Below are 27,890 nucleotides of genomic sequence, written 5' to 3'. Positions count from 1 at the left end.
TTCTCTCTCCAAGGAATACTGATGATCACAGTGTACATGGCAGGTCCCAGCGGTACTGCCTGTGGTGTAAAACCCAAAACTCTGTAATCTGTGGCCAGGGCAGACTGTTCCATCTTACAACAGCTGGGACCATTCGTGCAGTCTTAACACATAGCTGCTAGTTGCAGTCACAGAAAAGTAACCATGCATTGAGGAGTTCACACACAGTACATGAGGGAAGTCCCGTAAATGAAGATGTGACCCTGTCACACCACATACATGGTCTCTTTGTTTTACTTCTGGCCTACTGAGAGGAGGAATTTAAAAAACAGAAACGGTCTTATGAAGACATTTGAGGCACAATTAAGGGTTTACATAAAAAACAGCAAAACTCTTAGGAGTTCAGTTCTAAAAATAACTTACCAGCTTGAGGGTGGCATTAAAATTCTCCACCTTTCTCATCTGTGTTAAGATCTAGTGAGGAAGTTTCACAGAATGCACTGAAGGGAAGTTAATTAAGGGTTCATACAACTCTGGGGGTTAAAGACTGTTTCAATCTTGTTCATGATCTCGAGAAAGTAATTCTCACACAAACTGAAAGTACCTAATATTTGGTAAATAAGCTTGAAAGAAAATTATCTGGAAAATGCCTATCTACCAATCCCTTCTTCTTCTTTCCACCTTCTACAGACAAGCTGAACAGCTGATTGTTAGTTTTTTATGCACACACATTGAAACAACAGTCATACCCCTGTCTACAACTCAGGATCATTCTGTATAGTGCTTGTTTTTCTCATACTTTTTTGGTAACTGTTTCTCAAGTAAGTAGGAACCAAGGGTCTTAATCTCTCAGTCCTAAGAGATTTCTATCTTCCGGGGGGAAATATAATTTCAACTATCAAATAACTTTAAAATGGTCCTTTATTATTCTTAATAAAAATGTCTAAACTTACCTTGAGGCCCAACAATTTCTAAATCAGGATTCACTAAACATTTATCCAAAGGTAATACTCCTGCTTAAATATCTTAATTGATGAAAAAGTTGAAAGTTCAGTATTTTAAAACTGCCTTGCGTTTTGAGAGCAAGAATGTAGGGCCTTCTCCCCAAAAATCACAGAAGATAAACATCGTCTGATAAGGGTGACCAATATGTCCTATTTTTTCTAACAAGAAATTTGATCTTCTTAATTTGTTTCCATACAAAGAGGTCCTCTAGAGCAAGGGGGAAAAAACAAACAAAAACAACACTAATTGTCCCACAGGAAAATGGGCAAAAGATGTGGATAAATAATTTAATAGAAAAATAGCCAATAAATGTATGAACATGAATAAAATTCAACCTTACTAAATAATATTTTATTTATAAAATTGGGAAAGATTTTTGAAATTTTAAGTCTAATAAGGATTTAGTTAGACAAACTAACATATTTTTGATGGAAATAAAAATTGATGCAAAATGCCTGGAGAGCAATTTGGAAATGCTAGGGGAAACACTGATTGAAACCGCCCACCCTGGCCAGGCACCACAGTAACCACTTGCATGAGTTATCTTAAAACAGGATGTCCTGGTAAGGAATGTGGAACTAACAAGCTACCACCAACTGGAAGAATTCAGGAAAGGTCAAAAGGAAATAGGAGACTCCAGTCCATATGTCCTACCAAGCTCCCAGAATCCTTCTCACTGGAATCCATCTTGGCTGAGTGATGCGTGCACCACCAGGAAGGACCCTGAATCACAATGATTGGCCAGAGACAACCTGGAAACTAATCCCATCACCATAAAACCCGAGACTGCGAACCACATGACAGAGCAGTCCTCCTGGGTTCCCTTACCCTCCTGCTCTCCAACCCGGGCGCCCCTTCCCAATAAAGTCTCTTGCTTTGTCAACACGTGTGTCTCCTCGGACCATTCATTTCCGAGTGTGAAACAAGAGCTCACTCTTGGGCCCTGGAAGGGGTCCCCCTTCCCGCAACAGAAATATTAACAAAGACTCATAATACCATAATTTCATGTTTTAAGATACACATATATTCAGTGGAATAAAAAGGAAAACAACCAAATCGATAGTGATTACTTCTAAGTAACAGGGTCACCGGTAATTTTTATTTCATTTTATGCTTCAAACTTTTCTGTATTTTCTTCCATGAAGAAATATACATTTATAATGTGGAAAAATACTCATACCTTAAAAGGTTATCTGTATCAGTAAAATCTGAAATCTACTTGCTCCAATTAGATCCTTATACTTTAAAACAAAATGTATTTAAGTCAGAGCTCCCTGTTTTCCAAGCACAACGTTTCAAAAGAATTCTCTTAAAAATTGAGAGCTTTAAAAATGTTAATGATAACAACAAAGTGCTTTCTCAATTAGAAAAGTTCCTTCTTTCTCCTTTACAATTCTGCGACAGGCTTCTTGCCAGGCATTTTCTGAACTTTACCTCTTTTTTTGTTGTTGTGCCATTACCCTTAATATTTTATCAGCGTACTTTGGCTCTGAACACAGACTTCCCCCGTGAAACTGAAGCAAGAATATGATGAGAGGGTTGACTGCAGTTGAAAGACACAGCTGGAACAGCATCCAGATAGTCGGGCGAAGCCCATATGTTTATGGCCACCACTAACGACACATGGAATTCCTTCAAACAATTATGGCCACATCTCTCTTTTTCTTCAGCAATTGTTTCCAAAATAAATGGAAACGAGCAATCCTGGTAGTGGGAGTATAGTGCTCTTTCCTGAAAGACTTCTCCCATGTCCTCCACCAAGCAAGGACACATCATTCTCAGGGGTGACTAAACCACCCATTAATATAAGTAAATAATAACCTCAAAGGACAGTGTCCTCCAGACAAAGAGTTTTACCAGCATGGCAGTAACACTTTGTCTTCTCAGGAGAGAAGTCAAAGAGTTGGAAATGGGACGTGGATATGCTCCACTTGCCCCGCCCGGGCCTGCGCTCTGTCTCTCCTCCCCACTGCTTCGCGCCTGGGACGCTGACCCAGCGCCTGTGGCAGTCGCTGCCTGGCTCCATGGCCAGGGCCGCGCTGAGCAGCCTCTCGTCATGGTCCCCTTCTCACGGGGCTCCTGCCCTACTCGGTCCTCCCCTTGCCCCTTCAGCCCCTGGGCGCTCATGGCTTCCAGCTGTTGCCAGTTTCTGTGCCTTGGCACCTAATCCTTGACTCTGTCTACTCTAAGTAGCTCCTTCATTCAAGTTCATTTAAAGCATCTGGAGTTCATTCTGTTTCCCCTCAGACCAAGACTGACAGAACACCTGCCCCACCAAGTCCTGGGGTGGTGGAGAACCCCGCATTCAGTACCTGGGCTGCCTCTTTCTCCACAAAAGCACTAACTTTTAGTGGGTGGGCTCCGTGCCTTACGTAGGTTAAAAGCCATATTCCTTAGATCTTCGTAGACATTGTTTTGAAAAGACTGACTTCTGATTGTTCAACCCAAGTCAATCTTACACCTACAGTAGAACCATAATACAGTTTTCTCTTTCTTTTCTTTTTCTTTCCTCTTCCCTCTCTCTCCCCACCCTACCCCCATTTCTGTCTCTGTCTCTCTCTCTCTCCCCGCCCACCGGCTCTGCCAATGCATTTTCACCACATGGTCATGTTTACTCCGGTACATTACTGGAAGTATCTTGGCACCTTGTGATGTTCCTTGATAAATGTGCTGCAATGTTTATCAGACCTTTGAGAAATATGTGTGGATTCAGCAGCACTTAAAACTTTCTTTAGTATTTCCTTGGCTTCTATACAACTTTTACCTCTAAAGGCATTTGTTTACATGTTCCTCCACCAAAACCACTGTTTTAAACACATACATGCATCTGTTTTTGTGCCAACTTCAAATCTACGGAAGTGGGATTTCTGTAAACCACGGCCTCACTCTAAAGTCGGAGTTTCTTATTAGGGAGGGGAGGCCGATGGATTACCCTTGTGGAGCCTGTGAACCTACCTGGAATTGCATTCAAAGAATGTGTACATATGCTTTGGTAAAGTTTTAGAATACAGTTTCAGGAATATTTAACACATGAATGCTAACCAATAAGATGACACCAAATTTGTGTCCAGCATTACTTTCTTTCAGTTATCATAAGAGACACAGGAGAAAATAGTAACAAAGAATGGAAGGTCTGTGAAAGAAGACACAACTGAATCAAGTTCTCTTTCTTTAAAACTCCTATATATTTTATTAGAGTAAAAATCCTTTTATCATTCTGCTACAGAAATAGATCTTCATTCAACAGATGACATGAAATCTTATTTCAGAAGAACTCCTAGAATTCTATCAAAGAACTTCAGACCTGGAATGGAACAGACCTCTAGCCTTCCTTCCTGTCTTTCATCAAGGTTCACTGAGGGTCCCCACTGGGCCGGGCACATCTTACAGAGCCCAGTTGCAGTGGAGATGACACCAAAGTCCGAGCCGTGTAGGTGACCACAGATTCTAAAACTTCCTACTCCCAGGATGCCTTCTCTGTAGAACACGCCTCCCAAACTGTCATCAAGACTGCCACATTTTTAGTGACAGAAAGTGTACTTTCTCACACAGCAGAAGTTAGCTGTTAAAATAATTCTCTTCAAACCACTTTTCTCATCACAAACCTCCAATGATTCTCCAACCTTACAGAATTAAAAGCATGGACTGTTGGCTGTACTCTCCAAAGCCCTCGTGACTGGGACCACACCCAGCCATTCTCTTTCACTTCCCTTCTTTCCCTGTATATAACCTGCACTACAGCCCAGCCTGGACACTCACCATTACACCAGCACGTCCCACGACCTCCCATCTCCACGCCTCTGTGCCTGAAGCCGTCAGACACTGCACTGTTCCTCCTTTCAGCTCCACCTGGTCAAGCTGCGCCACCTGAGGCCAACCCAAATTTCACTATTCATCAGGTCCCTCCAGCACGAAGTATACATATCACCGTTGATCCCCGAAGAGCCCTGTCACAGGCTCCGCTATCATCCACACACCTACCATTCTCGTGAAGTCTGCAGGCTCCTTGATCTGATGGGACACACTGTGTCCCCTTTTTATATCCTCTGCAGAACATACTGTTCACTGCATCTGAGAATACAGGTGTTAGATGACTCTGGATTTCGCTAGAGTGACCGGTATCTGCTTCCCGATCTCTCTTAAGCACTTACCCCTCCTCCTCTACACCGCACAGCCCACTCCCCTTGGATCACCCAGCACAGCCCTCCAGACTTTGGCACAGATTTTGGGGCAGTCGCCCCTGCTTGTTCGGCTAGGAACTGACGTTAAGAGAAGCAACTTTAATTTTCTGAATCCTCGATCTCTGGAACAAAGGAGGTGTCCCACGCACAGAGTTGTGAGGAGGAAATGATAGTAAGTGGGACGGCATAACGGATTCAGGTCTGTAGAACCTTTCCATCCCTCCGTTAAAGCTGACAGCATTGGTTTTTGTAACAGTACCAAGGACACATCACGGCTGGCGCAGTGACTTTAAGCAACCGAAACCCCAGAGCCTTCTCACATCTACTGGGGTGAGCTCTGCATTTCCCTGGCCCGGACTGGGCCAACAAGTGCAAACAACTTCTCTTCTTTTTCACTATGGTTTTAATATAAACTATATTAAAATGTCTCTGATTCGCTTTATTATGCTAGTATTTGTCTTTCAACGGGAAACTTCTATTGGACTGTTAGCAACACCCCGAGAACGAGAGAAGATAAACAACAATGTGATAAGCTCTTATTCCTGGCTTTTTAGAAAAACTTTTACATGCGATGTGACACTTGATCTGTTTGTTTTCCCTCACTTTTAAGGAGTATTAGGAATGTACGGCATAGCAGCATGGTAACTCCCTAGTGAGGACAGATGCTCTCCGCAGCTTGTGAGAGGACAACACTTGAAAAGAGAAAGGCAAGAATTAAAATGAGATGTATTCACTTTGCCATCACTTCACTGTTCTTCTCAAAAAAAAAAAAAAAGGCAAACTATCAGCTTAGATCGTTATGGCCACAAGAGAAATTCTAAAACCTGGAAATCAATGACAGCAAATTTAGCAGAAACTCATCACATCTCTACAAGTTATATTTTTCACAGCAGAGTCTCTCAATGATACTTATAAATTAGAAAATACAGCAAAGGAGTTTGAAGCTAGACTTCTGAAAGTTAAACTAGGTCATATCTGCTAAATATTATAAATGATTCCTCAGGAAATTTTAGGAATTTTCATTTTGCAACTGTAATTAAAAACTTAACCACTAGTTTAGACAGCTTGGAAAGAACATATAAGAAAGACACGGAAACATGAAAGTTTTTGCAAGTCCTATTTCCAAAATTCTCCTATGTTCATACTAATCAGTACAAGTCTCCAATCCACACCACTTTATTTAATATTTCCTATTTTACTGCCCACTTTTAGGAGTTTAGGTGACAAATCTTAAATATCCTCTCAGCTTCCTAGCTACTAAAATATAAACCATGGCATATTGTTAATGAAGTAAAGTATATGATGAAGGTAAAACCTCAAAACAAAAAGCCACCAATATTCACAAAAATATTTTCCAAAGACAAATAACAATTACTGAATTCTCAAGTTCAGAACTGTTCACATATATACAGTTGGGCCAACAGTACTTCAGAGAATACTTGTTCAAAGACAAAGACAAATAAGAAATTAAAACTCAAAGAAAATATGTGGCATGGTACTTATATGCCTAACGGTATAAAACCCTTCCCTAATGAAATATGAGCAGGAAAGGGGGGATTGCTTTGAAAATTATGAGATTTTATTGTTGAAGAAGATATCTTATTAGCACCTTCAGTTGATAACTCTGAGATGATCCAAATTTTATTATGATTTACATAACAAACATATTATGTGCTACCGACCTGCAACATTCCCCTGCACCAACACTCAATCACTCTCCCTACTCCATTTCAAGGGGAGCAATGAAGTTTAAAAATACACACATGGGGTCATTCTTCTACTGTATAGTTCCAGCAAGTTCCAGCTGTCCTGCCAGCCAGTGCCCCTGCCACCCCGCTCTACTCCCACCCCACTGCCCAACATCCAAGACTAGATTTGGCCTTAATCTGGTTCCCAGATTGGTCTCCTTGGAACACAGTGCAGCACGGACCACCTCTGCAACTACCAGACACTAAACAGCAATGTAACTGGAGAGCAGTCCTACTGTCCAGCCAGAAATGACCAAGATTTTCAAACCAGCAGGAGGCAGCTTTGGGGAGTGGGGCTGTGAGGCTGACTCATAACTGAGCCAAAAGGGAGTACTTCCGGGCTGCATCCAGCAACACACACACTCTAATGTTACTGTGGACTGGAAAGATTTCATGTGCCCTGTGGACTAACTTTATTGTGTTCCTGGAAAAGACATGGGAGTTGGATTGGCTGGCAGCTTTCAACGGACCTACTCTTCTCTGTAACATCTGCTTCCACTGATGAAACTTTAACGGAGCTTTTTTCTCTTGATAGAGTTCAAGAGGAGACATGGAACAGGCACCAGCTTTTCTGACATAAGTATTAATAAGTACAGAAGCATTAGAAGTACCCTTTCAGAGCAGGAGAAAAGTCTTTTCCCCTCTGACTCGTTATCTTAGAATCCAAGATTTTAGTTGGAGAAAGGTTAGATTGCTTCATTTGTGCTCTGGCCTATCCAGAATTGCCGCTTAGGTAAGTTTTCCAATCTTAGAGAGCAAGGGGATTCTCATGGCCTTGACAAAGAACATGTTTCAGGATTCCCACTGGGAGTTTATTACGTGCAACCTCATTCATGTGGCTGTCACTCATTCACAATATCAAAGTTTTGAGCTAGGCTGGGCTTTACTTTGGGAATGAAGAAGGTGTGTAATAAGTAAATGAATGTAAAAAATGTGTGGGCAAGTGAAATGCTATTCACACACCAGCAGATCCTTTAGAAGCCGAATTTACACATTTTAAACCATATAATACCTATAAAAACATAACAGCGAATCACTGAACTGGTCTCCTCAAGAACATTAGGTCATAATTTGATAATGCAATCCAGAAGGAAAGAAAGCTTTCTTCTAGTAATAGCTTTTGGATTGAAATGTTCCCCTAGATAGCACAGATAGCCCATTGATTATTCTAGATCAGCAAGGATTTACTGAAATGTCTGTTCTCACATAATCTGTTGATGATTCCCAGACAGGCTAATGAACTTGCCCAGTTTTATTCCATTTTCGTTTCCTCAGGGTCCCTGAATTTCAGTTCAGTGATTTTATATTTTTATCTCCATCAAACAAGGATTAAAGAAAATTCAAGGCATAAAATTTAAAACCAACTCGTTTTCCTGTTTTAGGAAGAAAGTGGAAAACACCCTACCTGGAACCAAAAAAAAATGGGAATTACGGATCAATTTCAAGGCTTTATGTTTCTCTTCCCTGAGTCTGGAGTGGGTTTTATGCTTACTCAGATCTTTTTGCCCTTCTGCTATATCAGCACATACACATGTATCACCTTCTTCACTTTCTGTATGCTTTCACTGCCTTAAGCATTTCTTTTGCTTTTTCATCCACAAGCGAATTACAAGTCCCTTCCAAGTTAATGGCTCTCTCTGCCAATAAGGTGTCCGGAAAAGGATACAGCATTCCAAGTACAGATTTTCCCCACAGGCACATAAACTAGATTTTTTCCACATCTGCTGATCACGTCTAAAGTCTCTGGGTAAGTAAGCTAAATTCTCATGGATCCTTGATGGAATTGTGTTTCTGGTAATCTGTGGTCACTTCCAGCTCTCTTTGTTTGATCATTTATCTAATAACATTCAAAAGCTTAAGGTGGGCAAATGGTTATTATCAAAGTAAAATCGGTATGAGTCCTGGTTGTGCTGATGTGAACTCTGTTTCCTCACGCATAAAATGGTTTTGATAAATTGCCTATTTCCTAATACATGCTTAGTAAACATTAGTATGTGTTACTACACCTGCACCCCCAAACATCGCTAAACTTACAGCAGTTTGATGACTGAGTCTTCGCTTGGTATTCCTCCTCAGCCTCTTTTCCTGCCTTCTCTGCCTCTGCTCCCAGGGTATCCCCTTTGGCAACTGTCTGTGTCTTTTGCCTGGATAATCCATCTCCTCACGCAGCTTTAACTTCTCCCAACGCCCTGACGCTTTCCAGTTCTGGTTTCCCAGCTTTGGCCTCCCTACAGTTCCAGCCACCCAGTAAACAACTTCTCACTCTTCAATGTCAACATGGCAGGTCCAAAATGTATTATTACTGTCCTCTCTCCTTTTGGGAGAAATGGGGATCTCAGCTTAGGAAGGAACATGCTTGTGCAAAAAGCCATTCAAAGATTAACAGATCACCAGCATGTGATCCTGTCCTACTTGACAAGGTCTGTGCTCAGAACTAAGTTCCTCCTGGTTCTCTCCCATGTGAGTAATTCCTCTTCAGCAGTACCAGCCAGTGTGGCACTGTCCACTATTAGGAATCATCATGCTTATTTTTTGCTTTGAATAATTCCAAAATTTATGAGCTTCATTTGTATCTGAAAACGTTTCCTTTCTTCACCTAAACCAGATTTAACTTGTCCTTTGGGGATGCTGTCATAGGGAAAGCTCAGGACTATACAGTCACAGTTTTAAAATCACCTTTAAAAGTTGACCAACTCGGGCTTCCCTGGTGGCACAGTGGTTGAGAGTCCGTCTGCCGACGCAGGGGACACGGGTTCGTGCCCCGGTCCGGGAAGATCCCACATGCCGTGGAGCAGCTAGGCCCGTGAGCCATGGCCGCTGAGCCTGCGCGTCCGGAGCCTGTGCTCCACAATGGGAGAGGCCACAACAGTGAGAGGCCTGTGTACCACGAAAAAAAAAAAAAAACGTTGACCAAGTCATGCTACCAGCTACAGTGGCTGGTATTAGGTACCAACATTGAAAAAAAAGATTAAATATGTTAGGCAATAATTTTCCCAAGACCTCCAATATTTTTACACTAACTATCCTGTCTTTTCAGGGTTTATTCATTATTGGATAACTATTACTTTTATCCTTGGTAGAGGTGGTCATGATTGTGCAAGTCTGAAGATCTGACAGAACTACATCTGGGTATTAGGAGGGAAATCATGTCATGTTAACAACTCAATACTCAATGGCTTCCTCTATCTTTCCTCATTCAAAAAAGTATTGATGAAAGATCACAGGGGGCTTCCCTGGTGGCACAGTAGTTAAGAATCCGCCTGCCAATGCAGGGGACACGGGTTCGAGCCCTGGTTCGGAAAGATCCCACATACCGCGGAGCAACTAAGCCCGTGAGCCACAACTACCAAGCCTGTGCTCTAGAGCCCACGAGCCACAGCTACTGAGCCCACACACCAAGAGCCCGTGCTCCACAAGAGAAGCCACCGCAATGAGAAGCCCACACACCCCAACGAAGAGAAGCCCCCGCTCGCCGCAACTACAGAAAGCACACGCGCAGCAACGAAGACCCAACACAGCCAAAAAATTTTTAAAAATTAAAGAGATCACAGGGCCTTGAAACAACAAACATAATAGAGCTGGCTTCATTTCACATTTAGAACCTATGAAATTCTGATAGACTTTTTATTCCGCTGAGTCTGACCAATACATGGGGATGTGCTGTGGCAATGAAGAATATGCTGAACTGATCCTTTGTTTATAAGGATGAAATCACTCAAATACTGCAATATACTTGTAGGGGCTAATCTAGAAAGAGATTAATGCTCTGTTTTCTAAAGTTCCAAAGTACACTTGCAAGTTTGGCCAATGCCTTTTGACTTCCATCTCACAATAAAAACTCAGGTCAATTGCCATGTAAAGAAAATTTTCAAAAGAGAATGTACAGAAGCTTAATGCCACATACACCTCCTGGCACAAGTGGCCCATCACGACAATCAATCCACTCATTTAACCAGACAGGCTGGACCTTACCTGCAGCGGCTGACCCACAGACCCCAGAGTTTGTAGAAAAGAATGCCAGCCACTTAATAACCTATCACTCTTTCTTTTACCATATGATGTGGAAGCAAAAGAAAACAAAGTGGACTACATTTTGCGCCAGATACCACAATATAAATATATCATGTAAAACGTTATGGATCTTGATTTTGGCACTTCCACTGTATACTTTAGACATTTTTTGCTGTATTCAGCAAAACTGACAAGTGCATTCTCCAATATTTCACAGACATTCCCATCAAGCCTGGCTGCAAGTCAGATCTCAAGGTCTGACCAGATTTCCTCACTTCGGTGGCACCTCTTATAGTCTCTTGTTCTCTTCAAGTTTCCATGATTTTTGTTTTCCTATGTTTGTACATTCTTCAGCTTTCACTTACTTGGCCTTGAATTTGATCAGCTCTGAGAGTCTCCTGGCCACAAAGTTCTCTTAGAGTGAGGAGGAACTGGCCCATCCCAGGTTGGGAACACAGCACGTACAGGCTCTTTCTGACATAAATCAACAAAAAGAGACACGTGGGGAAACCAGTGTTGTGAGGGAAAGCAGTGCCAACTTAAAAGCAAACACTTGAAAAAGAGTTTGGTTTCCAACTGAATCCTGGACTCACACCTACAAAAAGTTGACTTCTACCATTGGACCTATTTTCATCCGACTGTAGGCTCCCAATTCTTTCCTGATGGAAACATTTCCTAAGAGATTTTTTTCCAGTCATTATGGAAATGGCTGCTTTTATCAGTGGCTGACATGAACTTCAAAACCCATGAGGTCTTGAAGTGTGTTGATGAAAAGGATTATACAGGCACTTACTCCAGACTCCTGGAAGATGAGGATGTGCTCCCAGGAATCAGTCCCACGCCAACACTTGCTCTGGAGTCTCCAGAAGAGTAGCCCAGCCACCTCCTGCAGTTAGTACTTTTTTTCTAAGACAGACTTAAGGAATCAATAGGCTGAACCGTTTGTTAATCATCTGCTCTCGACAACCCTTACCCATAGGAGCACAATGCCTTTTATAATATTTAAGCACACAAACACTTCTCAATTTTTCTAAGTGATTTTATCAAAATAAATAGACAGATGGAACTAATTAACACACAAGGGAAATCACAATAAATCATGTTTAAAACTCTGTATTCGGGCTTCCGTGGTGGCGCTGTGGTTAAGGATCCGCCTGCCAATACAGGGGACACGGGTTCAAGCCCTGGTCCAGGAGGATCCTACATGCTGCAGAGCAACTAAGCCCGTGCGCCACAACTACTGAGCCTGTGCTCTAGAGCCCGAGAGCCATAACTACTGAGCCCACATGCCACAACTACTGAAGTCCACACGCCTAAAGCCCGTGCTCCGCAACCAGAGAAGCCACCACAATGAGAAGCCCGCGCACCACAATGAAGAGTAGCCCCCGCTCGCCGCAAATAGAGAAAAGCCTGTGCACAGCAACAAAGACCCTAAGCAGCCCCCAAAATTAATTAATTAATTTAATTAAATAATAAATAAATAAATTTATTTTAAAAACTCTATATTGATGGGTTTCTCTGCCAGTTCCTTCCAATGGAAACTGATTTAGGCCCCAGGGAGCTTAAAGTCCTTCACTGGCTCATTTTTTAGTGTTTATCTCACGTAGATTTTAAACTTTGTCAGTGTCTCCGCCTCTAGGATTTGTGCATCTCCTCTTGTAATTACAAAGGAAACAACTTTCTTTCCAGCCCCACCTATAGAGAGTTAGCGACTTCCATCTGTGTCTCGGCATCATCTAGTTTCACACAAACTCATCATCCTGTTCATAAATTCTTAGCATCTTACCTTACAAAATCTTAAATCATACCCCTGAAGAATGAACTTGACATCTTTTATAACATAGAATGAAGAAGTCTTTTTGTCTGTAAAGGAATTAAAATAACCTTTGACCTTTCAGGAAAAAACCTAAGGAAGGCTGCGTATTACTTCTCAGCAAGTTCCTCTGGTTCCAACAAATATTCATTTATGTCGATCATAACTAATGTAAGGAAATGATAAGCAAAACAGATTACCAGAGTCTCCAGTGGAAAACTATGCATGGTTTAGAGCTCATCTTTCCAGGTTCTCTGATGCTAATCTTTCACCGCCTTTGAACTATTTATAACTCCTTAAATTTTATATAACTAAGAGCAAAGCAAAATAAGTGTTGTCTACAGACATGCAAATAAATTCTGTCCCATGGTGATTCAATTAACTTCATTTCTCCTTCCCATTAGAAAAAGCCAGCATCAGCTAACATTTATAAATTCATATGACATTCCTTTATTCCATATAAATTTGTGCTTCTCCTGTGAGAGGTTGTAACATCTGTCTGGTTCTCTCACTAATAATTAGATAAATAAAATCTCTAACACGTGTTCAATTTATATCTGTGTGAGAGTCAGGATTTTCCATTTGGCGGTAAAATTATCCTTGAACTCTAAAACAAGTAATTCCCAAGGCCATTAATAAAGACAACTTAAATCCCATTAAAATAGATTCTGAAAAGCATTTTTTTTGCAACAGAAATTTCTCTGCGTTCAATTTTACTTTAAATAAATGTATTTAAAGACTTAGAAAATGTATTCTGTGGTGTTTGGTGGTGATGTATTTACGGTGATGAGATTTCACCTGGAATGTACATGTGAGCTTCTCTGTGGAAGGTAACATAATATATGAGTTCTACAATTTAACAAGAAGCAAAACTATTAGGTACAGACACACCACAGAACTGGAAAATAGTGGAAACTGTCACTTGGGGACTCACCAATCTGCTGCGAGAATGTAACCTACAGTAATTTAACACCCTTGATGGAATAAGGGTTCCTTGAGAAAACCAATCCCGTTCTCACACCTGGCAACAACCAGGCTTCTTTTAGCATCATTAACTCTTCCCACAATATATGAATTCACAGTGGACTTACGATCAAAACCAAAAACAGAGCTAAGAATGTGTTTGCTTAAAACATGCTGATGAAAAACAGCTAGCATTATGTCATGTTTCAAATGACCACAATTCCCTCAAAAAGGAACAATTTTTCTCACTCCTTTGCCCTTCTTCTTAGTATAATTTTATTTTTAGTTTCCATAAAACAGAGGGCCAACACTGAGTTTCTTTCACACTATAGAAAAAGAGGAAACAGAAAGTACTGTCTTAACAATAAAAGAACAATTTAGCAGTTTTCATTCTTTCCCTACTGTGATTTGTAACTGGGTGAAGAATGTTCTATGGCACTATACCAATATATATGGTGAATACCCAAAGCTGTTCATACCAATTAATCCTTTCCATGTACCAGCAAAAGGGCTGAAAATGCCTACTTCCCAGATATTTAGCCTGATGTTTTTCCTCTAGAAAATTTCACAAAGATTTCAGATTTTACAGATATCTTGTTCATATTGAAAATATTTACAGTTCTATTTTAATGCCCGAAGCTATTGTCCTTGGAATCTAAGTCGGGCTTTCAGTACGTGGCCAGCTTTTATTTAAAAAAAAATCCCACTGGGACAAATGCTCAGTTTTAATTTCAGTTTCTTTTCTCTGATCACACTTTACAGAACTTAATAGTTTTTATTCCCAAGAGCAACAGAAATTTTCAACAAGTAAGAAATAATAGAAGCTAGTCCCATTTGTCTCATTATCTTGGACCTACAGATAGTGAGAAGAAATGGCTGATGAAATACTTCTGATGCTTGACAGCTTTTGGTAATGATCTAAAGGGTTGAAATGGAATTATTATTTAGTCCAATAGTTTGGTTATTAGAAGTAAACTTGCCTTTGCCAGATGAGGGACAGGAAGGAATAATGGGCTGGCTTTCTGTCACAGCTCTCAAAGGGGAGGGGGAAAAGAAGTAAATGAACCATGTGCCAAGAACTGCTTTGTTACTGAGTGTCATACTCATGATAGCAATATAATTGCCTCTACCAGGATCTGCCACAAATTCCATTTTTTATTCAGTAGAATTCATAGAATTTGGTAGGCAGGAGGGCAAGAGAAACGATCCAGCAACCTTTAGGTACCTACTGTGAGGGCCCCTACATAATCTAATATCTAATATGCGGCCCAGGCTCAACACACAACTGGGGACTACAAACTTTGGAACAGGTAACATTCTATAAGTGTTTTTCTGGACTCGTACGAAATATGCAATATATTTTGCCAGTCAAAAAAGAATTTTTTTTTTACATGATGGCTCTGGTCCCAGTTAAAAAAAAAAACCTGGATATATAATTTTTTAAGACAGTAGAGAAAACATACTGCAAATGCATGTCAGGACATTTTGTCTTCTAGCGAATGGCGTTGGAAACCAAGCACCATTCATAAGGTTCTCTCCTGGGGTTGGTTCTGACACAGGGAGTGCAGCTTCTCAGTGCTGCCAACTTCCAAGAACTTCAAACCTTTTGCTGTGCCAGCAAAAAGAAAAGCCTTTGACGTGAGAGCCAGTTGCTCACAGCTGATCTGAGTTGGAGGTTTCAGGCTTAAGGACAGACTACATCGGTATTTATGGCACCTCGGTTCTAACAAACTTTACCCACGAGCAACCTAAATCAACAAATAATCTTCGACGAAAGTCTTATACTGGTCCCTGTCCTGCCACCTCCTTTTTTCCTCAGAATACCTGGGAACGACTGACCTGAATGGGGTTCCAGCCTCTCTGATAGGGCGAGAAGGGACTTAGGTGTGTGGAGTTAAGAAAAGGCCTGTTGTCATCAAAAAATCTACAAACAATAAATGCTGGAGAGGGTGTGGAGAAAAGGGAACCCTCTTGCACTGCTGATGGGAATGTAAATTGATACAGCCACTATGGAGAACAGTATGGAACAGTATCCTTAAAAAACTAAAAATAGAACTACCATACGACCCAGCAATCCCACTACTGGGCATATACCCAGAGAAAACCATAATTCAGAAAGAGTCATGTACCACGATGTTCACTGCAGCGCTATTTACAAGAGCCAGGACATGGAAGCAACCTAAATGTCCATCATCAGATGAATGGATAAAGAAGATGTGGCACATATATACAATGGAATATTACGCAGCCATAAAAAGAAATGAAATTGAGCTATTTGTAGTGAGGTGGATGGACCTAGAGTCTGTCATACAAAGTGAAGTAAGTCAGAAAGAGAAAAATAAATACTGTATGCTAACACATATATATGGAATCCAAAAAAAAAAGGTTCTCATGAACCTAGGAGCGGGACAGGAATAAACATGCAGACGTAGAAAATGGACCTGAGGACATGGGGAGGGGCAAGGGTAAGCTGGGATGAAGTGAGAGTGGCATGGACATATATACACTACCAAATGTAAAACAGATAGCTAGTGGGAAGCAGCCGCATAGCACAGGGAGATCAGCTCTGTGCTTTGTGACCACCTAGAGGGGTGGGATAGGGAGGGTGGGAGGGAGACGCAAGAGGGAAGGGATATGGGGATATATTTATACATATAGCTGATTCACCTTGTTATACAGCAGAAACCAACACAATACTGTAAAGCAATTATACGCCAATAAAGATGCTTAAAAAAAAAAGGCCTGTACCCTTCCTGCACAAGACCTCTTGAAGCAACTGAAACCTAAGTCAGAAATCCTGAATATTCATCCTCTGAAACAAAACATCCATTTATTAATCATAAGCTACACTCTGGCAATGGACGCTCTGATATTTATTTTTGTATCTTTCAAGCATAAATCAAGGCCTACACAGAGGCACTTTAATATTTGTTGTACTTTTCACCACTCACATCTCAATTAGGGGCGCATTTTCCAACAGAAACACAGAAATGCAATAGTCGGGCAATGAATTGGTAAAGCCAAATACTCTTCCTACAGATAACGTGCTATGATTTCAAAGCACTTACTGAAATCTATATTTCACAACTGAGAAATGTCCACACTCATGAGCTAATATAAATCCACAGACCACAATATTCAGGTAGTATAACATCCAACGTGGAGGCTAATTTCACACCAGGGCCAGAGAATTGACATTATTTTATATGTACCCCTTGTATATTCTAAAGTGAGGTATCTAATTATACATGTGAATTATGTTCAGCAGTATTTTAATTACATATGGTTATTTCAATGCAAAATAAGTTTTCTTATCACAGCAATTAAGAAATTAAAGCACCAAGAAAATAAATTGCAATTTTTAATGTGAGCACCTATGAAAATTCTAATCTAATCAAAATCTAATAAATTCATGTTATCTGACTCTATTAGGTCCCAGAGTTTCAGACAGGTAAGTTTTGATAGCATGGTTTACACAGTACAGTACAAAGGCTAGAAAGTTATTTCTTTTCTTTGTGAGATGAAGCCATTTTAGAAGGCATCTCAATGTTGCTGGAGTGTTAACACAGATATATTTGCACAAATATGATTTTGTTGATTAAATACCTGCTTTTCTTCACAAAGGAATTAACTGCTACCTTAATATGTGACTAGAGGTATTACGGAAAACATTCTGGCAAAAACACTAGTAGGCGCTAAAGAGTCCTGATGACCAAGAACCTCTGTGGAAAGAGGTGTGGTCATATGGAAAACGTCTGGGGTAGAACCAGGGCAAGAGAAAAAAGCAAACCAACAGGGCCCTGCTAGAAAGAGAACCAGAGGTTAACTCAGGAAACTAGTCCCAAATATAAGAATAGCTTAAAATCAACAAAATGTTAATGAAAAACCTATGGGAGGTAGAGGCCAGAGACTCCAAATATTACCATGTCCCCCTCTTCTAACCCCACACACAATCTCAAAACAGCGAGTTTAATTTCACACAGGAATGCTTGTGGTTTCTAAGTAAGTAGCAACCCAGTCCACTTAGGAAAAGCAAGAAGAAGCCTTTCCAACTGGTCTTTAAGAGAGAAGAGCTATTGGTTTCCACACGATGAAAGGGAATTGAAAAAAGGTCTCCATCTTGATGATGTCGGAACAGGCCACGGAAGAAAAAAGGAACGTTTTTTCAAAGGAAAAGATGCAAGACTTGAAGACACAAGTGAAAATGGAACAAGAGGTATGACCTTGGAAGGGTGAGAAGAAGCAGAGGTATACAGAAATGTGAGGGGAAAAAATCTAGAGGGAAAAAGAAAGGCGGGCAAAACCAGACAGAGGGCTCACGAACACCAACGGGGAAAGTGAGATCGTCCCACGACGGAAACGGCAAAACTGAGAGGTGACCCATTAGCACAGTGTCCACAGGTGCAGTCTCTCAGGTTGTTCAAGAGACAGGAGCGGCCGGGGCAGGGAAGCTGCCGCTGGAAACCCCAGAGTCTAATCCAGACTCAACCGCCGCTGCAAAGGTTTCCCCAAAACTCAACTGAAATTCACCTTCCAGAATGGAATTTAATACTCACACCAAAAAGGAAAAACAATTAAAAAGAAAAAAACATATCCAATCCAGGAATGTAACGGAAAAACATCCACTCAAACCTAAGGTGTTTCTTCCTTTGTCCGTTCAGAATGGTGAGTTTCCACAAACTCTGTGTAATTCTTCCTGAAGACCTCAGATGGAAAATCCCCAACATGGAGGAAGTGGTGCAGAGTTGCCAGAGCCCAAGAAATAATTCCCCAAATGTACTGTAATGTGAAACCCAACCAAGTGTAAACCGAAATCACATGAAGAGTCTCAGCTATCCACCGAGCAAACAGCTTTTCTGTTTTTAACTTGACAGCCCCACTGACTTTGGGACCGCAGAGGCTGAGTACAAGTTAAGTACAAATGCTCTCACCTCCATCTTTCCTCAAGATAACCAAACTCAAAACAGTAGAGCTGGAGGTCAAAAGCGGGGTAGACACTAAAACGTGTGCCCTGGCAGTTTAGAAAAAAAAAAAAAAAGGAATCAAACAAACCAAAGTTCATAAGGCTAAAATAAGGCTGTCTACTTAGCTCCCTGCATTTGTACTTGGTTTAAGTAAATAGTCACCAAACCCAGAACAATTCCTCCATGAAAACAAAAACAAAGAAAAATCTTGTGATCTGGACACAGCTGCTTTTCAAAATTTTCAGAGTCAGGCTTCTACTCACTAGCAGTTTCGGTTTACCAAGGAACTTTAAGAGAAAGCAGATGTAACCTAAATACAGTGACTGCAATACATACTGTAATTCGTCTGGAATTGCAAGCAATAAACCCTAAGGGTCTGCAGGAGACCCACTCGCAATTCTGATCTGCTACAAGAAAAGCATTTACACGTCCAGGGTCCCTTTTCAGGCTTCCTCTTTTTTCTCTCGATTATTTGGAAGGTAAACAATTTCAACTTGGAAATTCGAGTTCAAGTACAGTGTTACACACACACACACGCGCACACACACACATGTTCGTCCCTAAAGCCGGTACAGTACAGACAGCCACAGAAGGAAAATCTCCCAGCCACGCCTGAGGTATCCCTGGGCTCCCCCGGGGGGACCACCCACCCCAGGCACAGATGAGACATCCCTCCGCTCCCTGCAGTGTGTGTCATCAGCTGAGCAGAGGCTGCCAACCTTCAGCAAGTTACGAAGAAATCAGAATAGAACTCCGAGAGATTCTGGACTTCTCTCCAAGAGGAAACGCCCACTTTAAAACAGCTGCAGGGTTTGGTGGTGTTGCTTTTTTCTAAACAACTTGTGACCAAAGGTACTTTATTCCTCCGTGACTCAATTTTACAGACCCCCCCGTTTCCAACCTCAGGATTTTCCAGTTTGCTGATGGAACTGACTAAATTTATGCAGCATCTTTCAAGTACTATTTAACAGAATCAAAAACGTCACTTTGTCCTTGGAATACAAGAAAATAAGCGCTTCCTCTCAAAGTTCTTCACTCTCAATTCCCATACAATAATTATTTTTAGTCAGATAAGGGGTGACAGAGACAAAAATCTAAAATGGCAACACTGTTCAGGGCTATGTTGTAGTTTTAGGTGAACACACTGTTCCACCTGGCAGTACAAGGACAAAGCAAAACCTAACCAAGCCACAAACTTCTGTGGTGGACAGTGTGTTAAGATTTTTATATTACTGTTTTTAGTGTGCGACTGTTGAATCTAGGCTTCTTACATACCTAGTACCTCAAAACTGCTTTTTAAATTGGTGATCCATGAAACAGAAACTAAACGTTAATAAGCTCTTTAACATGGTGCATACGCAGAGACATCTCCACTGCACTGTCAATGATAAAATGGGAAAAGCAAGAAACAGAAAAAAGGAAAAGAAAACATCAGTACAGAAGAGAATAGAAAATGGGAAGGACAAGAACAGGACAAGAAAAGAAAAAAAGGTCTTTGCCTACCACAAACTAAGACATATTATGATATCTAAGAGACGAAAAGAACAAGTTCCAGAAAAATACAAGGGAAGGAGGAAAAGCGTGCATGTGTACGTGTGTGTGTGTGTACATCAACTTGGTTAACAAGGGAAATCACAAACCAGTGAGAAAGCACAGCTTATCTAGAAACTGGTGCTGAGAAAACTGACTCCTTTCATGGAAATAAATTTGGATCCCTATCTCATGTCATATACAAAAAGACACTCCAGAGGGATCAAAGATCTACACCTGAAAGGTAAAATCAAATAGAAAAAAACAAGATAACTCTGAGCCATTGGACTGGGGCTAGACCAGCACAGGCCGTCGAACTTTCCATTAGCAGAGGAAGGAGTGATGAACACCAGGCAGGCCTTCCTCCCCTCCCTCCTGACCACAGACGACAGGCAAGAAGATGACCAGCACGTAACAGAGAGAATGCCAGCACCTGGGTCCCAGCTGCTACTAATGAAAGTCTCAGTTAAAATTTCAGGAAATCATCTATGGTTGACATAGTTTTTTTGATATCTATATTTTTATTACAAATATTTACCAATAATATCCCCAAACTGATAGCACATTAGGCTGTGTGACATCTATCAAAATCACAGGAGAGACATTAGGAAATGGGTGTGATCAATATTTTGGCAACTGTACCATTTATGTTAGAATCACTTTACTAGTAGAGAAATTTAAAAGGAGATTTTACATAAGTTACGGGAACAGATGATTTAAAAAAATTAGTGGAGGAGAGAAAAACAGCTTTAATCATTTGGAACCCATGGCCCTTCCTGAATTAAGAATCATTTCTGGAAGCCTGTAGCCCTGTTACACTTCCATTGCTATTGGTATGGGTGTGTGCATCTTCCATTTTAAACCTCTTCAATGAGCCCTGTGATTAATAGTTTATTCTCTAGAGTTGCGTTTCTATTTCACAAAGCCTTAGCATTTCTTTTTAGAGAGAAAGAGAAAAAAATTGGGGAAGCAAACGTCTTTTCCAAAAAAGAAGACAAACATGAAATAGGAATCAGCTGTGTTCAGTGAGAACCCTTCACGTAAGAAAATGCTTGTGGCTTCAAAAGAATAAAGACTGATTCCAATTAAAAAGCAGGTGCTTCAGATCTGCAGAACTTAGGTCTTCCTTAAAAGAACTTTCCACGTGGAAGTGCTAACAGCTGGATGGTAATGTTAGTTATGATCGACCTGTTGCATTTCAAAAATGTTCTCAATCCAGTTTATGGGCAGGAACATAATATCTAGCACATAGAATTTTTTATCTATTGTATTTAATTGACTATAAGATGTACATTTCAACACCAACCAAGCTGTGATGGCCGTGATGCATCTTAAAATTGACAGCTGTCAAAACTACAATGAGGGGCTCCCCTGGTGGCGCAGTGGTTAAGAATCCGCCTGCCAATGCAGGGGACACGGGTTCCAGTCCTGGTCCGGGAAGATCCCACATGTCACAAGCAACTAAGTCCGTGTGCCACAACTACTGAAGCCCGCGTGCCTAGAGCCCGTGCTCCGCAACAAAGAGAAGCCACCGCAATGAGAAGCCTGCGCACCACAACGAAGAGTAGCCCCCGCTCACTGCAACTAGAGAAAGCCCGCGTGCAGCAACGATGATACAACACAGCCCAAAATAAAAATAAATAAATTTATTTAAAAAACACAAAAAACCACAATGAGGTACCATCTCACAGCAGTCAGAATGGCCATCATTAAAAAGTCTACAAAATAAACGCTGGGAAGGGTGCAGAGAAAAGGGAACCCTCCTACACTGTTGGTGAGAATGTAAATTGCTGCAGACACTATAGAAAACAGTATGGAGGTTCCTCAAAAAACTAAAAATAGGGCTTCCCTGGTGGCACAGTGGTTGAGAGTGCGCCTGCCGATGCAGGGCACATGGGTTCGTGCCCCGGTCCAGGAAGATCCCACATGCCGCGGAGCGGCTGGGCCCGTGAGCCATGGCTGCTGAGCCTGCGCGTCCGGAGCCTGTGCTCCGCAACGGGAGAGGCCACAGCAGTGAGAGGCCCACGTACCGCAAAAAAAAACTAAAAATAGAGTTGCCATATGATCCATTAATCCCACTACAGGGCATATATACTCAGATAAGACTATAATTCGAAAGGATACATGCACCCCTATGTTCACAGCAGCACTATTCACAATAGCCAAGACATGGAAACAACCTTAATGTCCATCAACAGATGAATGGAAAAAGAAGATGTGGTACATATATATATACAATGGAATATCAATCAGCCATAAAAAATAATGAAGCAATGCCATTTGCAGCAACATGGATGTACCTAGAGATTATCATATTAAGAGAAGTCAGAAAGAGAAAGACAAATACCATATGATATCACTTATATGTGGAATCCAAACTATGACACAAATGAACATATCTACAAAACAGAAACAGACTCACAGACGTAGAGAACAAACTTGTGGCTGCCAAGCGGGGGAGGGAGAGGGATGGATTGGGAGTTTGGGGTTAGCAGATGCAAACTAGTATATATAGGATGCATACACAACAAAGTCCTACTGTACAGCACAGGGAACTATATATTCAAGGTCCTATGATAAACCATAATAGAAAAGAATAAGAAAAAGTATATACATATATAACTGAATCATTTTGCTGTACATCAGAAATTAACACAACACTGTAAATCAACTATACTTCAATAAAATTTTTTTATAAAATCGACAGCCATAATAGCTCTTGGTCCTGTAGTGATCATGGATGGCACAGTTCCATTGTCTGTGCAAACTGGGACACAGAGGTTCATATTTTCATATTTCTTGTGTCAAAACACTTCTTACAGTTTGCAGACACAGAATACATGTTATGAACAGTTTTAGAGTTCTGGGACCCAGTGGAATTAATGCTCCTTAATTCTAAATGGAATTTTACAGAAAACCAGCAGCAACTCAGGAAGATGACCTTAAGAAGCATTAAGGCGGGGGCAGGGGGAGCAGATAAATTGGGAGACTGGGATTGACACATACACACTACTATGTATAAAACAGATAATAAGGACCTACTGTATAGCACAGGGAATCTACTCAATACTCTGTAATGGCCTATATGGGAAAAGAATCTAAAAAAGAGTGGATGTATGTATACGTACAACTGATTCACTTCACTGTTCACCTAAAACTAACACAACATTGTAAATCAACTATACTCCAATAAAAATTTAAAAAAAGCATTCTGTCCCCTAAGTTTAGGGTCAATTAAACATATTAGTACAGAGCACTTACTGCAACTGTGGACTTGGGATACAAACAGAAAATCATGAACAATCATGGCCTCCACCCTTAAAATTGAGCGTGCATTAATTTTCCCAAAGAAACTATATAAAATTTACTAAATGCATATCAATCCAAGTGACCATAAGAAGAGATTTTAGGATTCTCACTTCTTTGGAAGCTTTTCTTCAGTAAACAGTCCTGAATATTAAGTAGTCACCTTAGTCAAATCATTAGTGGGAACTTCTAGTCTCCTTCAAAGAGCTATAAAGCTTTTTCAGGGAGTCTAAAAATACTGGAGGAACTGGACGAGCCTCCAGGATCCTGGAGGGCAGCAGTTCTCTAAGTGCAGTTTCCCAAGCCAGCAGCAGAACTGGCCTCACCCAGGACTATGTGAGAAATGAAAATTCTCAGGCACCACCCCAGACCCACTGAATCAGAAACTCAGGAGGCGGGACAGCAATCTACGCTTTAACAAACCCTCCAGATGATTCTGATACACACTCAACTTTGAGAAGCACTTAGAGAGTACAGTCCCCTCCATGTTGCAGAGAAGTTAAGAACCTTCTTAAAGGCCATTCAGCCAAAAAGAGACTGAACAGGGACTAATACAACAGGTTTCCTGTTGCCTAATCAAATTTTCCCCTACCATACCAAAACACGCATATCTTATTTGCCGTGTTATATCCGTGTATAAATGTAATTTCGAACCATATGTAAAAAGCTCAGAGAATTACTGGTTTGAGATATTTTCATTCTCCATGCCCCCCCTTTTTTAAAAATCTGAACCTCAGATTTTTAAAATTTAAATTTTAAATTTTAAAAATTTAAATTTAAAAATTTTTGCTCTGCTAGGCTGCAAGCTCCATGAGGGCAGACACTTTGTCTTCTTTGTTTACTTCTACTTCTTTCACTTCAGAACAACGCCTGGCTCCCCAGAGGCAGTCAAAAATCACTCGATTTGAGTTAATGAATAAATGAATTTAAATTGACTTGTGCCATCACTTAAACTCAGGGATATCTTTTCTCCAACTATGTACTAAGTTACTAGAGACTCACCCTTTAATAATTTTTGAACCCACATCACCTAGTATGGTGTGATGTACCTTACCTGTCTAATAGTTGACACTATTTTTTCGTAAAGGGCCAGAGAGTAAATATCTTTGGCTTTGCAGGACATAAGGTCTTTATTTCAACTACTCAACTCTGCTTCTGTGGCAGGAAAGTAACCACAGACAATTCATAAATGATGGATGTGGCTGCATCCCAATAAAACTTTATTTACAAAAACTGGTGGCGGGGCAGATGTGGTCTGTGGAATGTAGTTAGCTGATCCCTGATCACAGCAAAAGAGCTAACAACTGTTATTACTTTTATATTTTAAAGACTAATTAAATTGACAGATACAAATTAAAGGCTATAAGCAGCTTTCCAATACCTATTTTTAGAAAGAGCACATTAGTGCCTGTTATTTAAAATTTATATACTCTCAGAAAATGAAAAAGGTTGTAGAGACTTACATCAATTATTCATTGACTTAGAAGCTGGTCAACATAAAGTTCATTCCGGTATCTTTTAACATCTTTAATACAGAGCTATAACCAAGGTGAACTTTAAGGAAGGGCTGCCTCCTTCACTTCATTGACCTTGTAAGTTTCAGGGCCAAGGAAGACAGTAGGAAAATGGGCATGACTTTATTACACACAATTTACTCCAGCACCCCAAAGCTATAAGGGTAATCTTCTACACAGCACCCCAAAAGGCTTTAATAACAAATATGTCACTTTGTATTTCTCTTTTTTAAAAAAAAGAGTACTTCCTTTGTAATTACAGACCTGGCCGACGAACCACACTGTGTGGTCCCTCGAACCTCAGCGGCTGACATGAGCAAGGATAAATCACTTGGTGCTATTGTTGGGGAGAATGTCCTTTGGAAACAGAGGGAAAGAAGAGAGCCAAGAGCTGAAAGTCACCCTCTGGAGCATTATTCCGAATCATGGCTATTGTTATTGGCATTCACTTTTCAAAGAGAGAATGAATTATTTCGCTGCTGTTGACACATCAGCTAACAAAATTTTTTGTTTAGCGAGTTCTATGAACTCAGCACACATTTTTCCCTCCATCCCCTTTTTATTAAATGTAATCATTGAGTGTGCTGGTAAATGTACACTGCACTAGAAAACAACGGCTTAATATATTCCTGGCCTGGTTTAGCAAAGGAGAAGAATGCTTCTCTCTCCCATCCCACCCCTGCAAACTGAGTCACATCAAGGACCAAAGAGAACCAGACTGACAGAAACACAGGCACAAACAATGAGCAGCCATCACGTTTGTCCCCATAGTTTCCTGGGCTGTAGAAATGGGAACTCATTTTTCCCTCTTCCCACTGATCCTACCTCTGCCATATTTTAATTAAGGAAGAAGGTAGGTGTTTTTCCTACCCCATCCTCTGGCAGAAGCAAGTAGCAGGCACATCTCTAGAGATGACTTTGTTGCCTGAACGATTTGGGCTGCTTTACTTCTCAAAATGCTGACAGGCGTCATAAAATAATTTTTATAAAAACATTTGTAAACTGTGAGCCACCTCGCAAATGTCAATACATTTTATTTCACTGTTTTAAGTCTCTGCCCGCTCTAAATCATAATATTTGATGTAATTAGGTCATATTTTATGGACATAAGCAAAAAAAAGTTTCAGTAGGGAAATGACCTCTCATGGATAAATGGATTAAATGTTGTTCGTATCTTCTTAGCTGCTGTTAGCAAACCTTCAGAGGCACTAACCAAAGGGGAAGGTCAATGTGGATGGTTATAAAGATATGACAACAGAATTATCTCTAATCTATGTAGATGCAAAAAAGAGCATCAGCACATAATTCTTCCCACTTTTCTCTCTTTCTTTCGCCCCTCTCTTCTGCCTGTGGTAACATACCTGCTCCGAATTGAAAAAAACTGTGGGAAACTATAAGCATCTACTCTGTAACACTAGGATAGCATGAGATGAAAAGGGAAAAGGGACAGAATAATTACCCACCCACCATAGATTTCCACCTCCTAACTCCCTGGATCCCGTGAAGGTGTCAGGTTACATGGCAAAGGCTATTTAAGGTTGCAGATGGAATCAAAGTTGCTAATCAGCTGATCTTAAAAACAGGGAGATTATCTTGGATTATCTAAGTGGGCTCAATATAACCACAAGGGTCCTTAAAATTAGAAGAGGGAGGCAGAAGAGGAGAGTCGGATGGAGATGTCACCATAGAAAGGCTTTGAGGGTGGACGAACAGGCCATGAGTCAAGGAATGTGGGTGGCCTCTTGGAACCAGAAAAGGAAAGAAAACGAATTCTCCTCTAGAGACCCCACAAGGGAAGACAGTCCTGCCGACACCTTGATTTTAGCCCAGTGAGACCCGTGTGGGAACTGTGACCTATAAAACCACAAGGAAATAAATTTTTGTTGTTTTAAGCCACTCAGTTTGTGGTGACATGTTACAGCAGCAATAGAAAACTAACATATTACACAATTCTGATATATCAATTCTTTTTTTTTTCTTTTTGGCTGCATTGGGTCTTCATTGCTGCATGCGGGCCTTCTCTAGTTGCAGCGAGCGGGGACTACTCTTCGTTGCGGTGCGCGGGCTTCTCATCGCGGTGGCTTCTCTTGTTGCGGAGCACAGGATCTAGGCACCCGGGCTTCAGTAGTTGTGGCTTGTGGGCTCTTGAGCACAGGCTCAGTAGTTGTGGCACACGGGCTTAGCTGCTCCCCAGCATGTGGGATCTTCCCGGACCAGGGCTCAAACCCGTGTCCCCTGCACTGGCAGACAGATTCTTAACCAGGGAAGTCCCTATCAATTCTTATATAATTGTATGAAGCGGGTACCATTATTATTCCCATATCACAGAGGAAGATACTATGACTAGAGAAGTTAATAACCTGTCCAAGGTCACAGAGCTAGTAAGTGGCAGGGCCAGGATTCCAACCCAGGTAGTCAGGCTCCAGTGCCCACACTGTCAGCAATAGTTTACGCTGTGAAAGATGTGAAGCTGCAGAAAACACCTCACGGACAACCACATCCTGTGGCTAAAATTTAAGGTTTTGGGACGAAGAGTCATTGGAAGATTAGAGTCATCATGTGGTCAAAGGAAGTGAAGTGGTTTGTTATGACATTTAATCAAGAATGTGGATGTATCAAAATAGGGTCATAACCGGAGACAAGAGACAATCCAATTTAAGGTCTGACTGAATCTGGGAAATAGACCAAATAAAAACACCCTTGTAAGATCTCTCAGGATTAGTCCAGCTTTCTCATTTCTTCCAGGCCATCAATCCCATCCATTTGCTGTAACTAACTTTATTTCCGTGGTTCAGCTCTTATGAAGTTACCCCTGCTCACCTTCAAGTGTCCTCCATCTCCCGGTATCTTTGCCATGACTCCCTGCACCCTTCTCC

At 41.0% G+C, this 27,890-nt stretch overlaps 1 protein-coding gene across 1 annotated transcript in view; it reads right to left on the bottom strand.

Moving 5' to 3' along the window:
• Window positions 1–27,890, bottom strand: part of BICC1 (BicC family RNA binding protein 1) — a gene marked incomplete at its 5' end in the record, with an annotated part of 124,064 nt that overhangs the window by 58,702 nt on the left and 37,472 nt on the right. The window lies entirely within an intron of this gene.

This window comes from Lagenorhynchus albirostris, chromosome 16 (assembly GCF_949774975.1).
Source record: "Lagenorhynchus albirostris chromosome 16, mLagAlb1.1, whole genome shotgun sequence".
In the NCBI taxonomy this organism is placed as follows: Eukaryota; Metazoa; Chordata; class Mammalia; order Artiodactyla; family Delphinidae; genus Lagenorhynchus; species Lagenorhynchus albirostris.
The sequence above is the reverse complement of the archived record's forward strand: the minus strand, read 5'-3'. Positions and strand labels throughout refer to the sequence as shown.